This window comes from Crinia signifera, chromosome 1, assembly GCF_055691185.1.
Source record: "Crinia signifera chromosome 1, ASM5569118v1, whole genome shotgun sequence".
NCBI classification, from domain to species: Eukaryota; Metazoa; Chordata; class Amphibia; order Anura; family Myobatrachidae; genus Crinia; species Crinia signifera.
Window position 1 is genome coordinate 418,377,595 of NC_139217.1, and position 15,028 is coordinate 418,392,622.

General features: G+C 40.6%; 1 protein-coding gene across 1 annotated transcript in view; it reads left to right on the forward strand.

The window, feature by feature from the left end:
* Window positions 1-6,654: 6,654 nt before the first annotated feature.
* Window positions 6,655-15,028, forward strand: part of HAPLN1 (hyaluronan and proteoglycan link protein 1) — a 109,036-nt gene continuing 100,662 nt past the window's right edge. Inside the window, exon 1 of the mRNA XM_083151838.1 lies at window positions 6,655-6,776. The gene's annotated coding sequence lies outside the window, so the exon portion shown is untranslated. The remainder of the gene's footprint in view (window positions 6,777-15,028) is intronic.

A 15,028-nucleotide genomic window follows, 5' to 3' on the forward strand; every position in this document is an offset into this window, starting at 1 on the left:
TCCTGTGGGGGCCAATGTGTTTTACCCAGTAGAGATCTCATGCTGTGCCTTGTCAATAAACAGTCACAATTGAAAGGAACCAATAAATAATCGAAAAACTGCTGTACCATGTGTTCACTGCTACAGTATGTGTTTTATGCCAATGCTACTTTCAACCCCACTCCACTCATAATTACTAGTGTACGTTATTAAGTTGTAGTCAGTATTACCAAGGTAGTTTCATGTTTTATGTGTTTCAGTATTGTAACATATGGAGAATGGATTGGATCATTGCATTTTTGATGCGGCAAACTGTTTTGTAGTAATATATGCAGGGTGTTTGGAAAAAGATCATTTACATTCATTGGTGCATTTTGACCTTGACAAGTGAGCTTGGGGTAATGTTTGCACTTGTTTTTGTTCTATCTGTTTTTGTGCTGTTTGAAGTCTACTGTGAAGTACATGTACAGTAGCATGAGACTTGCTGAGTAAATACATTTAAGACTACAAACATGTTGTGCATTCTATTGAAAAATGTACATGAAACAGAATATGTTCTGACTTTGCCTAAATAAGCTTACAGTATATATACATAATTTAATATATCAAAGTATTCTATAACTATGTAGAAAGGCGATGAAAAATATTGAGCCCATTTTTCAAATTTTCTTTTGTTGCGTCATTGAAACAAAATGAATTGATACATCTAAGTGCTAAGTTGTCTTCAGAGCTCACATTAGAAAATATTTGCAGGATAACTCCTGAAAACACGTTTTCAATGGGTACCAACAAATTTTAAGTATCCCTCGAATGTGACATGGAGATCTGATGCGGTCGTGCCATTTCCAATAAGCAGGCCCAAGAGGATTCTAGGCAAGGGTTGTCAGATTTACCAAACTAAGGCATCTAATGCCGTCATTATATGGAATTTTCTGCCTAGCCTATGGGGCTACAATTCGCAGAATTACCAGATGAGATACCATCGTCAGCAGCAGCAGCGAATGAATGTGCAATAGCAATGAGGAGTCCTGGTAATCAAGATCCACTTGTAGGGTAATATTGTATTGGGGATCTACTCTCAATGTATTTTCACAAATACATTTAAATACGTTTGTAAGACTAGGGGGGAGGGAATTAAATTGCCAGTGAGTATCTCACCTAGCTAAAGTCGCATGAAACCCCTGCGCTTTATGGTAGCAGGATCTCATTCAAACGTGTTTGCTATCTCGTAGTAGTGAGTAGTGTTCTGGAGGCCATATCTCCAGAAGGATATAAATACATTAGAGACTGTACAAAGAAGAGCAACTAAAATGGTGCATGGCCTACATCACAAAATGTACCAGGAAAGACTAAAAGATCTTAATATGTATACTTTAGAGCAGAGAAGGGAAAGGGGGGACATGATAGAAACTTTCAAATATATCAAGAGCTTTAACAAGGTACAGGTGGGAGACATTCTTCACAGGAAGAAAAGCAGCAGAACACGAGGACATGCACTGACACTAGAGGGAGGAAGATTTAGGAAAAGATATTTGAGGAATAATTACTTCACAGAAAGAGTAGTAGATACCTGTAATAGCCTCCCATCAGAGGTGGTAGACGCAAATACAGTTGTACAATTTAAACATGCTTGAAATAGGCATATTGATATCCTTACAAAAAAATAAGGATCAAATATTGTTTGAGGTAACATATTTAAAAAAGGGGCAGACTAGATGGGCCAAGTGGTTCTTATCTGCCATCAAATTCTGTTTCTATGAGTAAGCACACAGGAGTACACAACAGGTGGACGAAGAGTGCAATTTAGGCTTCCGTTGGCAGCATTTATACTCCAAGGCAGCGGCAATGTTGCCCCTCTTTTAGAAACTAAATTCCCACCAATGTTTTGTTTTTAAACAACTTTTTTATTAGGAATCGGAATGTGCAAAAAATATCAATTGCAGCAATAAAAGCAATGACAGGATGTAACCTGTAAGTACATTTAAAACTGAAAACGGTACTTATGTAGTATCTGGGCGTCCGATTTAGAAATCGGATCTGATCGCATCGCATCGCATGCGACCAAATCGTATGCGATGCGATGGTCAAGATTTTTCCATAGGATTCAATGTTAAAATGGTCTGAGTCCATTTTAACATAGAATTCAATGTGAAAAAGGGGTCCTTTTCCTTTCCCCACTATCCAAGTGGGCATGGAGTTGGATATAAACCTGTGGCGAGCGTAGCGAGCCACCGAGCCCGAAGCGTGGCGAGCCCCGCGAGGGGACACAGAATACTTTTTAAGAAATATGCGTTCGCTCGCCACGCTTCGGGCTCGGTGGCTCGCTGCGCTCGCCACACTATATAAAATCAACTCTATGCCCACTTGGATAGTGGGGAAATGAACAGGACCTTCTTAACATTGAATCCTATGCAAAATCACATTGAATCGCATCGCATCTGATTGTATGCCTTAAGGTAAGGCATACAATCACAAAATCGGCAGCCCAGATACTACATAAGTACCCTGAAAACTTCTGAAACAATTTATCAATAAATTTAGTTTCAAAGAGGGTTTCAAGGTCCAAAGTAACAAAAGAAATGATTGAAATAATCAAACAAGGTAACTAAGGAGGCATAGGGGACAAAAGTGCTCCTAAAATAGGCATGAATTTGTTTAGGAATCATGGAAGGCATTGTAGATAGCCTATTAAACTCTCCTAGTTTAATAACCCTCTTGATACAGAGTTCTTTATGGAGAAAGGCTTCCACCCAGACTATGTTTTGAATAATTCTATATTCTATATATATTGACAATTTTCAATGTTTGCCATTTAAACGAACGGCGGATGCAGCAAGAGAACCAGATTGTATTCCAAAGAGGTCTGAGGTTCTTAAACACAGCCAAAAAGCAAGAAAAATTATTCAAGCATCTCTAATAATTGGGAAGATGTGCAGATATATTATAGCAGGATAGGGTAACTAGGTTGACCCAACTCTTTAGGTTGCATTGGGATGACCACTGAAGGTCGACAGTCAAAAGGTCGACCTTCATGAGTTTTTTAGACAGGCGGTATTTCATGCCCCACCATCCACTAAGGCAGGGGTGGGCAATAAGCAGTCCTCCAGCATGCCTGGCCTTAGTTTTTCTATTTGGCCATGCTGAAACTGATGCAAGGCATGCTGGGATGTGGAGTTCATTCACTGCTGGAGATATGCTTATTGCCCACCCCTGCACTAAGGCATGGTGGGAGAATAGTGTTACCGAAGCACGCGCCATGCGAGGGGATGCGGTACACTTTGACGGTGTCCTTGTCGAGACAAAAACGTGAAAAACTCATGTCAACCTATTAATTGTTGACCTTCCCATTGTTAACTTAATGCCTTTGTCGACCTTCCAACCCTTTCAATCTTAGCCATGCCGACCTATTTCATGTGTTGACCTAAGTCCCATTGATCGGCCCACAGCATGTTGACCTGAATTGGATCGACCTGATGACTCATACTCATTATAGCAACGTTTCATACTATCACTAGTTAATTATGAAGGCCCAAAATGTCTCCAACTTATTTTTAAGGTTTACTTGTGTACCGTATTATATAAAATGGGTATACTGTAATAAATAGATGGATTGTAAAATAGATTGATTGTCAATCAATCAATCAATCAATCAATCAGGAAACATAGTCAACCTATATGGATGACAGCTAGAAATACAAAGGTGAAGGTAATACAGAACCAATATTTATATAAGAGTTAAAATATTATCATAAAACGACTCATTCCCATTTACTTTCCCATAGTAGCTATTTCTATTTCCAGCATCTGCAGTCTGATCCTGTTTTCCACATCCTCCCTTTTAGTCCTCTAAGTACAATCACATTTCTTTCATTGCAAATATTGTTTCTGAAGTGGAGACATCAAGTAAATAGGTTCATTTCGGGGAAAAAGAACTATATTCATCAGAACCCCCCTTTGTTAGGAAATGAAATCACGTAATGCCGTGTACGTTGGGGAAGGAAGGGGCACAGTGCACTTTCAAGACAGTGACTGCTGTGTGCACTGCTGGGACTTCCAGCCTTTAGGAATCATTACGTATCTAGAACAATAGCGCCATCTACAGCTGCTGCCTTTGCTAAGTTCTCCACCAATTCATCTGGATTCAGTGAAACATATTTTTTTGTGGCTTCTTTTTTTATTGATTTATATCCATATATCCAAATGAAAGACATGAATACCTACAGTATCTCTGACAGGTTTTATAAAATAAACACATCTTCAATATGTTTGAAGACAAAGCCGGGTATGAGATTAAAGTGACCCACTATATTCTAGTGCATTTAGGGGTCTGTTTACTAAAGACTTGGACAGAGATCAAGGACAGAGATAAAGGGGGTTATTCAGTAAGGCTCACTATGCAGCGGTTGTTTCATAGACGCCGCATGCCCACCGCTTACACCACCTATCGCAGGGGATGTACGCAAACACGTACACTTGCATGTGGCCGAAGGGGAGAGGAAATCATTCGATGGTCACTGAAAATAGAATGGCGACCATCCAATGATTTATCTCCCCTTCGGAAAAAAAGTCAGTCTGAACTGATTTTATTTCCTTTGGTGTCCTCCGAAGAGGGGGTGGGTGTTTCCTGTGATGTCAGTCGCCTGCCCCCAGTTCCCAGGGGAACGCCCAGCATTTTTATAGGGATGTCCATAAAATGCTGGGCATTCCCTTGCTCCAGCACCGTTTCTGCCCCCATCTGCCCCGGCACCAGCCTCCCCACAACGAACATTCCCGCGAGTGTGTAACGCACCAAAACTGTTTGGTGCTGGGGTTTGCACATGCGCAGAAATCTGCATCGTATGCACAAATACCGACCATCGGGGCTAGATCCGAATTCAGATCCCATCGAGTGTTCCGGAATCTGTCCCAAAGTACTAACCAATCAGTTCCTAACTGCCTTGGTACAGTCTGTGGTTGAAAAATTATAGCTAGGAACTGGTTGGTTGGTACTTTATGTCTACTTTATCTCTCGCCAAGGCTTAGTTCATAGACCTCATAATGCTAAAAAATGTGTAGGACAAGCAACACAATTATGAATCCAGATATTCTCTTTCCTCTTAAGTCCCATACACACTATATGAAAAATTAAATGATATCGCTCAGAAGGACCATTCTGAGAAATAGCTTTGTAGTGCAGTGGTGGCCAAACTGGTCCTCGGGATCTACCAAAGTTCCACGTTTTCCAAATCACCTAGCTGGTGCACAGCTGTAGTCATTACTAACTGTCACATTTCAAAAAAGCTGCATTCATTCCTACTATAGATCCACAGGTAGTCTCAGATACATGAACTGTTGGTAGATCTTGAGGACAGGTTTGGCCATCCCTGCGCTCAATATCATTAACAATGTGCATCATAAGCTACCCCCGCCATCTGCTGAATATATGGGTCAGTTTTGGCTATATAGCAAATGGCCCACATGTTAAGCAGGTCCCGATTATATCACTAAACGATACTGTATAACGGTATCGTTCAGTGTGTACACTCAATATAATTTGACCAGCGGCACCACCAATATAATTCATTATATCGATAGTGCCCCTAGTCATCCGGTGTGTATGGGGTTTTAGCACTCCATGCCAGCTCTGTATCAGTAGATGTCTATGACGGATGCAGCTTCAGCAGAGGCCAATCTGAACATTAACCTCAACCTGCAAGAAAAATATAAAAAAAAAAAAAAAAAGAGAGAGATCTTTATTTTATTCAAAAATCTGTATGTTCCTCCTCCTGGAGAGGGAGACTCGCCAGTGCCTGGGTCCATATAAATCTGCAGCCTCAGCAGTGAAATAATCCTCAGATAATAAAAATAAAAAGTGCATAAATCCCTATTTCAGTCCTCGCAGCATATTTTCCAACCACTGCCCGCCCTTTCCTATTTTCCTTGAGAAAGTACTCCCATTTGTTGCATTTCTCTCCCCACTTTCCACCTCCACTGACTGAATGTGAGGTGTACAGACTCCACTTCATCAAAAGTCGCTCTGTTATTGCAATATGAAGCTATTTCCTATCCTAGAAGAAAACGGTTTTCCTGAGAGCAGCCATCAATGGTCCCAATATGCTCCCTAGCAGCATAATGCCAGCCTGTTCTCATGGCTCTGCTGCTACCCTCAGCTCAGCCACTAGCAAGACCCCCATCCTGGCTGTCTCAGTCCCCTTCATGTCCCCCATCTGCTTCTAATTGCGTCCTTCCCTTGTTGTATATACTGTATATTCCCAACCCCACCCACAGACGGAGCACAGTATATATATACACAGTACTGTCAGTTTGCCTGTCCCTTTGCATTGTTCAAATAAACGACTCTGCCATTAGCACATGTTGCGCTCATGGAACTTTGGCTGCGCTAAAGCGCAATAGTGCTCCTATGCGCGCACTTGCGTCTGCTTCCCTAGTGGAGTGGGGTGAAAGTCTGGGCGATCTGCTCTGTCCCCTGTGAAGGAATCGGGCTTTGGTTGGATCAGCGTAAGCAGAGAGGTGCATAAAGGAGCTCTGTGAGCTTGCGGTGCAAGCGCTGGGCGTGCAGCGCACACACAATAGTCACCGTGTTGCTGCTGTCCTCAGCACCGCGCACTGAGAGCTGGGGAGCTGGACAGGCTGGATGCTGGGCTCTAATTAGCACATCAGGGAGGCGTACATGCCTGTGACGTGTTACTTTCCCTTTCTGCTCGCTGAGAAAGTGGCTTCTGCTGCCCAGGATCAAGACCTCTGCCATCCAGAGAGCCACAAAGAGACAGTCTGAGCACACAAGAAAAGTTTAAAAGGTGAGCATCGTCATAATATTTATATCTAATTGCCAATGGGAATCAGCAGCAGCCAATAAGCAATTAATAATAATCAATAGTCAATTGTAAGAAAAAAAACTTTTACCAAACTTTTTTTTTCTGTTAAAGTTTGAAACTATTTTGTAGATTGTTGCCTTCACTTGGAAGTAAGGACTGTATAAACTTAATACACCTCTGTACCTTTAATGCTTTTACCTGCAGCAGCACAGCATACTGTACAGTATGGGATCTTTAGCTAAATGACACCACTGTGATGGCAGATGTACTGGACACCTTGAACAGTATTGAATGGCTAAGGTAATGGATACTGGCTATTAATACTTTCACAGAGGGCCACAGCGCTCATGTTTTTCCTCTTGGTTAGGTGGCTGCAGGTTTGTTCTATCATTCTGAGTATCTGGTGTGTGGTAAAAGGGTCACATCTGCTACTTTATTTGCCCTTTTCTTTTTTTCTTTAACTGTGTCTCAGCTCTGGAAGTGGATGTTTAAATGACTTCCAAGTGTTTTGGATTATTGCATGTTGCAAAAGTTTATGTCAAATAAAAACATGTCACCGAGAAACCTTTACAAATACTTTTGAGAATAGAGAATTTAACCTCAAAACTACAGACAGGTACATACTCCTACAGTATGTACAGATGTTGGTGTGTGTGTGTATCTAGACAGACAGACAGACAGATAGAATGATGGTGTGTACACACGGTGAGATTCCCTTGCTATTCGACTTGCTATGCAATCTTTGCTCTCATGTGCTATTTCCATACAATTCGTGCAATCTGCATTAGATTTGCACTAAATAGTCATTGCTGCCCTGTCTATCTGGGTTTCGATTTGTGCTGTACTGGGAGCGCGCATCGTGATCGCAAGGTAAAAAACCTGTGCGATTGGCATGATCCTAATACGATTTTGAGTATATAGTCAAAATCTCATGCTGGATTGTACCGCGTGTACACACCATAAGATTCGATTGCTATGCAATCTTTGCTAACTCATGTGCTATTTACATACAATTCATGCTGTCTACATTCGATTTGCACTCTATAGTCATTGCTTCCCTGTCTGTTTGGCTTTTCGATTTCATGAACATAAGCGCGCATCGGCATCAAACCTGGATAGAAAGCTTAAAAACGTTCTATCTCCATTTGATGTTTATGCGATCCCGATTAGATCTTGACTATATAGTCAAAATCGAATGTATCAAATTGTATCGTGTGTGGGCTCCTAGTTGGCATTCTGGGCTATATGTTCCCAGGTTTAGTCATTTCAGTGATAATGGGAGGAGCCCAGATTACATTATTCAAATATCAATATGTTCTATAATCAATTCTTTTATTATTTCTTAAACTTTTGTTCCTTTTGTATTTCAAGTAGTATGTCAGTTTATAGACATGATAACATATAGGTATAGTAGAATGTAATGCCATAATAAATAAACAAAAAAAAGTTAAATTATTCAGTATTCAATTGTTCAATAGCCGAATGGATCATTTTCCAACCATAGCATTCTAGAATGTACTCGCAGATCAGACCTATGTTCTGTGGTTGGGCCTGATAGAACAAGTACTATGAATGGGATTCAGCTCAGATTTGGTTGTGATTTTATAAATGTACATTCCTGTCACTAAAATAATACACAATGGGGCCAATGCTACATATGGGAATTTTCAGCGTGGAAAGTTTGTCTGTACACGTTCCAATATGATGTCATAAGTCAAACAGACCTTTTAGTGTATTCTTGGAACCGGGAACTAGAATAAAAAAAAAATGCAATAATGCATTTGAGGGCATATGAGAATATGGATCGGATGTGACATAAATCTGCGGTAGTTATTTTCTTACTAACATAAAATCCACAGATACAGATAATTCAATCTTTGGTATACTTTCTCTGGAGTTTAGAGTGCATTGTAAAACAATAACACTTGTAATGCACATTTTATGATGTGTCAAATTGTGCATAAAACAATGTTCTTTATTATTGTGAATGCCGCATTTATGAAATAACATTGAACTGGATTTTTTATTGTAAGCTTGTCTGAGCAGAATGCATAATACTATCTATGTAATTAATATTATATATATATATATATATATATATATATATATATATATATATATATATATATATATATATAGTATATGACCGATGTTTTCTCATCCACCTTGCATCTATATTCCATATGGTACAAGATAACTGGTGTGGCTGAGCCCCTTCCAGAGCTTTTGCTACTCCTGTGTTTTTCTGTCACACTACAGACACACCACTAAAGTGTAAATGAGAAAATGGATCACAACGGGAAATAGTTTTAAACATCCAAAACTGCAGATGAAGCAACAGTACTAGGCTTGGGGATAAACCACAGCCACTGTATTGTGGCATTTGTTATATAGATATAGACTCATTCGCACACAGATGTACAAATGCTATACATCAAATTGATCAGTATTCTTGTAGCTTTGTCAGTTGTTTTATTTACATGGATAACAATTTGAATGACAGAGATGCTCGCCACTGCTGAGTCATCTGGGACCTGGCACACCGAGTTACTCAAGACCTGGCACACCGAGTCACTCAGGACCACACCGAGTTGGTAGGGACCTAGATACCGAGTTGCTTGGGACCTGGCAAGCCAAGTTGCTGGGGACCTAGAATGCCGAGTTGATAGGGACCTTGAATGCAGAGTTGCTTGGGACCTGGCACGTCGAGTTGCTATGGACCTGGCATGCGGAGTTGCTAGGGACCTAGAAAGCAGAGTTGCGAGGGACCTGACACTCGGAGTTGCGAGGGACCTGGCATGCCGAGTTGCAAGGGACCTAGAATGCCGAGTTGCTAGGGACCTAGAATGCTGAGTTGCTAGGGACCTAGAATGCAGAGTTGCTAGGGATCTAGACATACCCTCCAACATGACCCATTCCATTAGGTGCAAAATGCTCTGTACCTGGACTTCCCTGCCAGTGGCAGTTACAGAGGTTGGACTCCAGCACAGTCCAGAATTCAAAAAGGGGGGTCACATCAACTGTCAGTGAGTCCAGGACAGTGATGTTTGGAGTGGCAGTATGTGTGGCTCCCCTATTTGAATATTGGACTGTGCTGCAGGCTCACGTCTGTAACTGCCACTGGCAGGGAAGTCCAGGAATAGAGCATTTTGTACCTAATGGAATGGGTCATGTTGGAGGGTATGCCTAGAATGCAGAGTTGCTAGGGACCTTGAATGCTAAATTGCTAGGGACCTTGAATGCTGAGTTGCTAGGGACTAGAATGATGAGTTGCTAGGGACTTTGAAAGCTGAGTTGCTCTGGACCTAGAATGTTGAGTTGCTAAGGACCTAGAATGCTGAGTTGCTAGCTACCTAGAATGCTGAGTTGCTAGGGACCTGACTTGCCGAATCGCTTGGGACCTGAGTTGTCCAGGACCTGCAGAGCTGGGATGTATAGTTCGACTGAAGCCACAGTGTACACATCTGTATATAGTTCCTTGATAAAGGATCTATATGTCTCAGAAAGTTGCTTCTACAAGGGAATAATATTCCATCATTTTGCATGCCAGGAGTGTCGGATGACGTTTTTTGTTTTGTTTTATAAAACCCAATAACTATAATGTTTCTAATGTCTAAGGCTGTGTCATTTAAAAGAATATATTATAATAATACAAATATCTATCTATCTATCTATCTATCTATCTATCTATCTATCTACCTACAGTATCTGTCTATTGTATCTATCTATCTATCTATCTATCTATCTATCTATCTATCTATCTATCTATCTATCTATAGGTCTGTCTATCTATGGAGTCCCAATAAGTTTTGACTTTGGTTTAGTCAGACCTTACTATAACACGGACAGTATGCTGTTCAACTAACCAGTAATGGGCACCAGTCTGTCTAGAATTGTTTAACTTTTGAGGAGTTTTGTAAAAGTGATGATTATTTTGGAGATTTTGCTGCAATATGGAAATAATCCATTTAGCAAAAATAAAAAAAACCTGTGCCACCCCGTTTACATTGCAAATATATGCCATTGTCGTTATTGCAACAAATATATATATATATATATATATATATATATATATATATATATATATATATATAGGTTATTAAATTGATCAATAAAATGATCTATAAAACCACTCCATATATTGGGGTATCAATGATGTATGATTCAAACATTTGAACGTTGAACTGATGTGCACTCTTTTGGGTGGGGGGGTGTTTCAGTTGGAGGCTTGGCTGTGATGTGCCCTTCCGGAATAACACGCCGCCGCCAACGTCAGCGCTTCGTTTCCTTGCACCCCTTAGAGGTTGAGCCTGCTGGAAGAGGCAATTATGCACATCCCCTCTAATCAAATAGTCCTCGTTGACATCTATTTCTTTTTGGTCCAATTAATAAAAACACAAATAGTTTATTAAAAGGCAAATATTGTTTACCTAAGGTTATGATGCATAGCCTACTATAACACAGGGAAATCATTTTAATCAGCCTGAAAATCTCTCTTTAATGGCCTTATGTTTTTGTAACAAACACATAAGTGCTATTTAAAACAAAATATCGTCATGTATAGATTACAGTGAACATTTGTTATTCCAAAGGAATTATTAGACATTCCGGCTCCACAGTTCGTTACTGTAGTGCACAGCCTCAGTTGAAAAGGTAGCTTGTAATTTGTAGGCAACAAAATGTTCTTTGGGATGAAAAAGGCTAAAATGTACTTAAGGCTTCAATCAGTGGCGTTAAAGGAGGATTGGAGGAAACAGCTGGCTAAACAAATATTAGGTGTAGAGTAGATGCAATGGCATAAATTAATAATGCTGCTCTTTATTTACTATATGAATGGTAGGTTTGTAAGGGTTGGCTGAAATAACTATGGTTACTGTGCGCCACCTAGTGGTTTCTGCCATGAATCTAGAAGCTTGGCCTTCAAACAAACCACATCTGTGATGGATTTCAGTGAACTCGATTCTATTTTAGTATGAACAAGCCTTTTTTTATAAGGTAATGTTTAAATAAGGGGTTGGTACATGTAAAATTGTAAAATTAAGGAATACCAACGGTAACATTCCTATGGCTTTACTCACTCCTATAAAGCGTGACAAATGTGAGTCACATAGACTAAAATAACTATAGTTTATAAGACATGAATAACAAATGAAATTTGACTAAAAGGTTGGATAAACAGAACTGTTTTTAGCTTAACTGGCTATTTAACCCAACAAATACTCAACGGAAAGAGGGACAGGTGGTGCCGAACTACATCTACCAACATACTCAGGGCGAAATGTACTAAGCTTGAAAGTGATAAAATGGAGAGTGATAATCCTCCAACCAATCAGATCCTTCCTATCATTTCTGCAAACACAGCATCTGATATGGCAGTTAGGAGCTAATTGACAGGTTGGATTACCACTCTCCATTTTATCAGTGTTCAAGCTTAGTGCATCTGGCCCTCAGCCTCCTAGTTGATATACCACAACCACCACAAATTGCAGGAAGGCAGCCTAATATGAGTTATGGCCAGAGTTTGAGACTGACAAATTTAATAAAGTTTTGTTGATGGAATGATGTGCTACGGCAGCCAATCAAATGTATGCTTTAATTAGGCTGACTGCACCAGAAGCATATAATAATCTGGTGTTTAGTTGGTTGCTATGGGCTGCAGCACATCATCGCCACTTATATAATCTTAATAATGTCCTCCAACAATAAATTATGGTCAAATATGAAATATTTTAGAGCTGTAGAGATGAAAATAATTGTAATTACATTTTTGCACACTTAGCGGTAAATTTACCATTGCTTCTAAAAATGAAAAGAGATGTGTCTATCATTTTATAGTATTCCATATATAATTGCTAGACAGAATCTCATTGGATGATATGGGCAACATCGCCTCTTTTTGTTTTTAGAAGGGTTTGTAAATCACCCCCTAAAATTGAGGGAGAATGTGGTAGAATTATGGAGCTCCAGGGAAACCATCCTCAGGTTCTGCTTTTGCTCTGCGGTTCCACGTTATGTTACTGCGCACTGTGATTTACTGTTCATGAATAGAGTTGGGATGATGTTTGTCAGTTTGCTGTGTGGTGTAGTTGAGGCATAAATTCAAATTCTGCTGGCTGGCTGGCTGTGCAAAATTAGACAGCCCAATGCGGAATTAGGTGAATATTTTGTGAAACTGTGTATAAAATGTATTTATATGTATGCGCCCGTTACAGGAAATAAAGTAAAGAAATATCTTTAAAATGGGCTCATACACAGCATAATCACACAAAATAAACATACTGGGGACTAAATTCATCTAGAGACCAACAAATTAAGCATTAATTATGTATGTACTGACCACCATCATTTTGTCGATGGCACCGAGGTCACATGAATGTGGGTGTCTGTGGTTATTGTAGCATTTGCTGCCTGACATGAGTGTGACGCTGCAGACCACCCCAACACACCCTCCTTCCAGCATTAACACCTTTTGAAAGGACTGGTGTAAAATTAAGTTTGCATACTGGTGGCATGTACAGTATAGATTATGGAGCCAAATGGGCTATATATATATAAAATAGAACAGAATATATACATTATAACCTGTATAGCAGCTTTAGCGGTGACCCAGATCTATAGATTGTAAGCCTGTGAGCAGGGCCCTCCTACCTCTATGTTCATTTGTTACTACCCAGTTTGTTTTATTATGGTTTCCAATGGTAAAACACAATGGAATATTCTGCGCTATAAAAGTAATAGTAAATAATAATAAGGTACTTGTTTCCTAGCACGGCGCCCACGATATTCAGTCGTATGGCATTGTATGCATTGTATGCCATATGCCCTCATGCGATGCAATTTTAAATTGTATAAGCACCCTAATGGGTTTTTTCAATGGTAAATGGCCCCCCTTTACGATATTTTATTGTATAAGCACCCTAATGGGTGCTTACAATGTTAAATGCACCCCCCACGCCACCCCCACTATCAACGCCAACCCGAAGCGTGGCGAGAGCAGCGAGCCCGCGTGGGGCGGCGGTACGCGTCCTCCGACCTTTTCATACCCCCACTATCCACGTCGGCGTGGGGTTGATTTTAGATAGTGTGGTGAGCCACCGAGCCTGGAGCGTGGCGAGGGGACGCGTATTACTTTACATGTATTCCGCGTCCGCTCGCCACGCTTCGAGCTCGGTGGTTCGCTGCGCTCGCCACACTATCTAAAATCAACTCCACGCCGACGTGGATAGTGGGGGTATGAATAGGTTGGAGGACGCATACCGCCGCCCCTCGCGGGCTCGCTGCGCTCGCCACGCTTCGGGTTGGCGTTGATAGTGGGGGTGGCTTGGGGGTGCTTTTAACATTGTAAGCACCCATTACGGTGCTTATACAATTAATAATCTTATAGGGGGCACATTTAACATTGAAAACACCCATTAGGGTGCTTATTTTTAAATTGTATACCATTGTATATGGCATACAATGGCATACAATGCGATGGTATACGATTTAAAATTGTATAACATTGGCTGCCATCGCAGAACATCGCATCGCATACCATCGTATGGCTTATGGCAGGCATGTCCAAACTGCGGCCCTCCAGCTGTTGTGAAACTACACATCCCAGTATGCTTTGCCATAGTTTTAGCATTCCCTATCAGCAAAAATGTGGCAAGGCAAGATGGGACTTGTAGTTTCACAACAGCTGGAGGGCCATAGTTTGGACATGCCTGGCTTATGGTATGCGATGCGATGGGCGCCGTGCTAGGAAACAAGTACTACTACTACTAATAATAATAATAATAAACAGAGGCATAACTCTGGGAGGCAATGGAGTCATCTGCCGCCAGGCTCCTGCTCCCTAGGGGGCACCTCTTCTCTGCAAGTTTGAATCAGTTATTTAAATGTCATCAATATCACTTATGACTCCCCCTCTTAGCAGAACCATAGACGTCACACTCGCTTTAGTTTAAACATAATATACACACACACAGCACCTTATATAAATATATGTATGTGTGTGTGTGTGTGTGTGTGTGTGTGTGTGTGTTTGTGGGACCAATATTTATCTTGCCTCCGGGCAACTGGGACAATCTTACGCCACTGATAAAAAACACACCAATATTAATATCTATTTATATGGTATTTATATGATGATATGCCAGCAGTAATTACCAATTATTTACCTAGTAAACTGACAAAGACCAATGGTAAGTAAGCAGTGCCAGTGGTAGAGGTGCGGCTGCAGCACAGTCCAA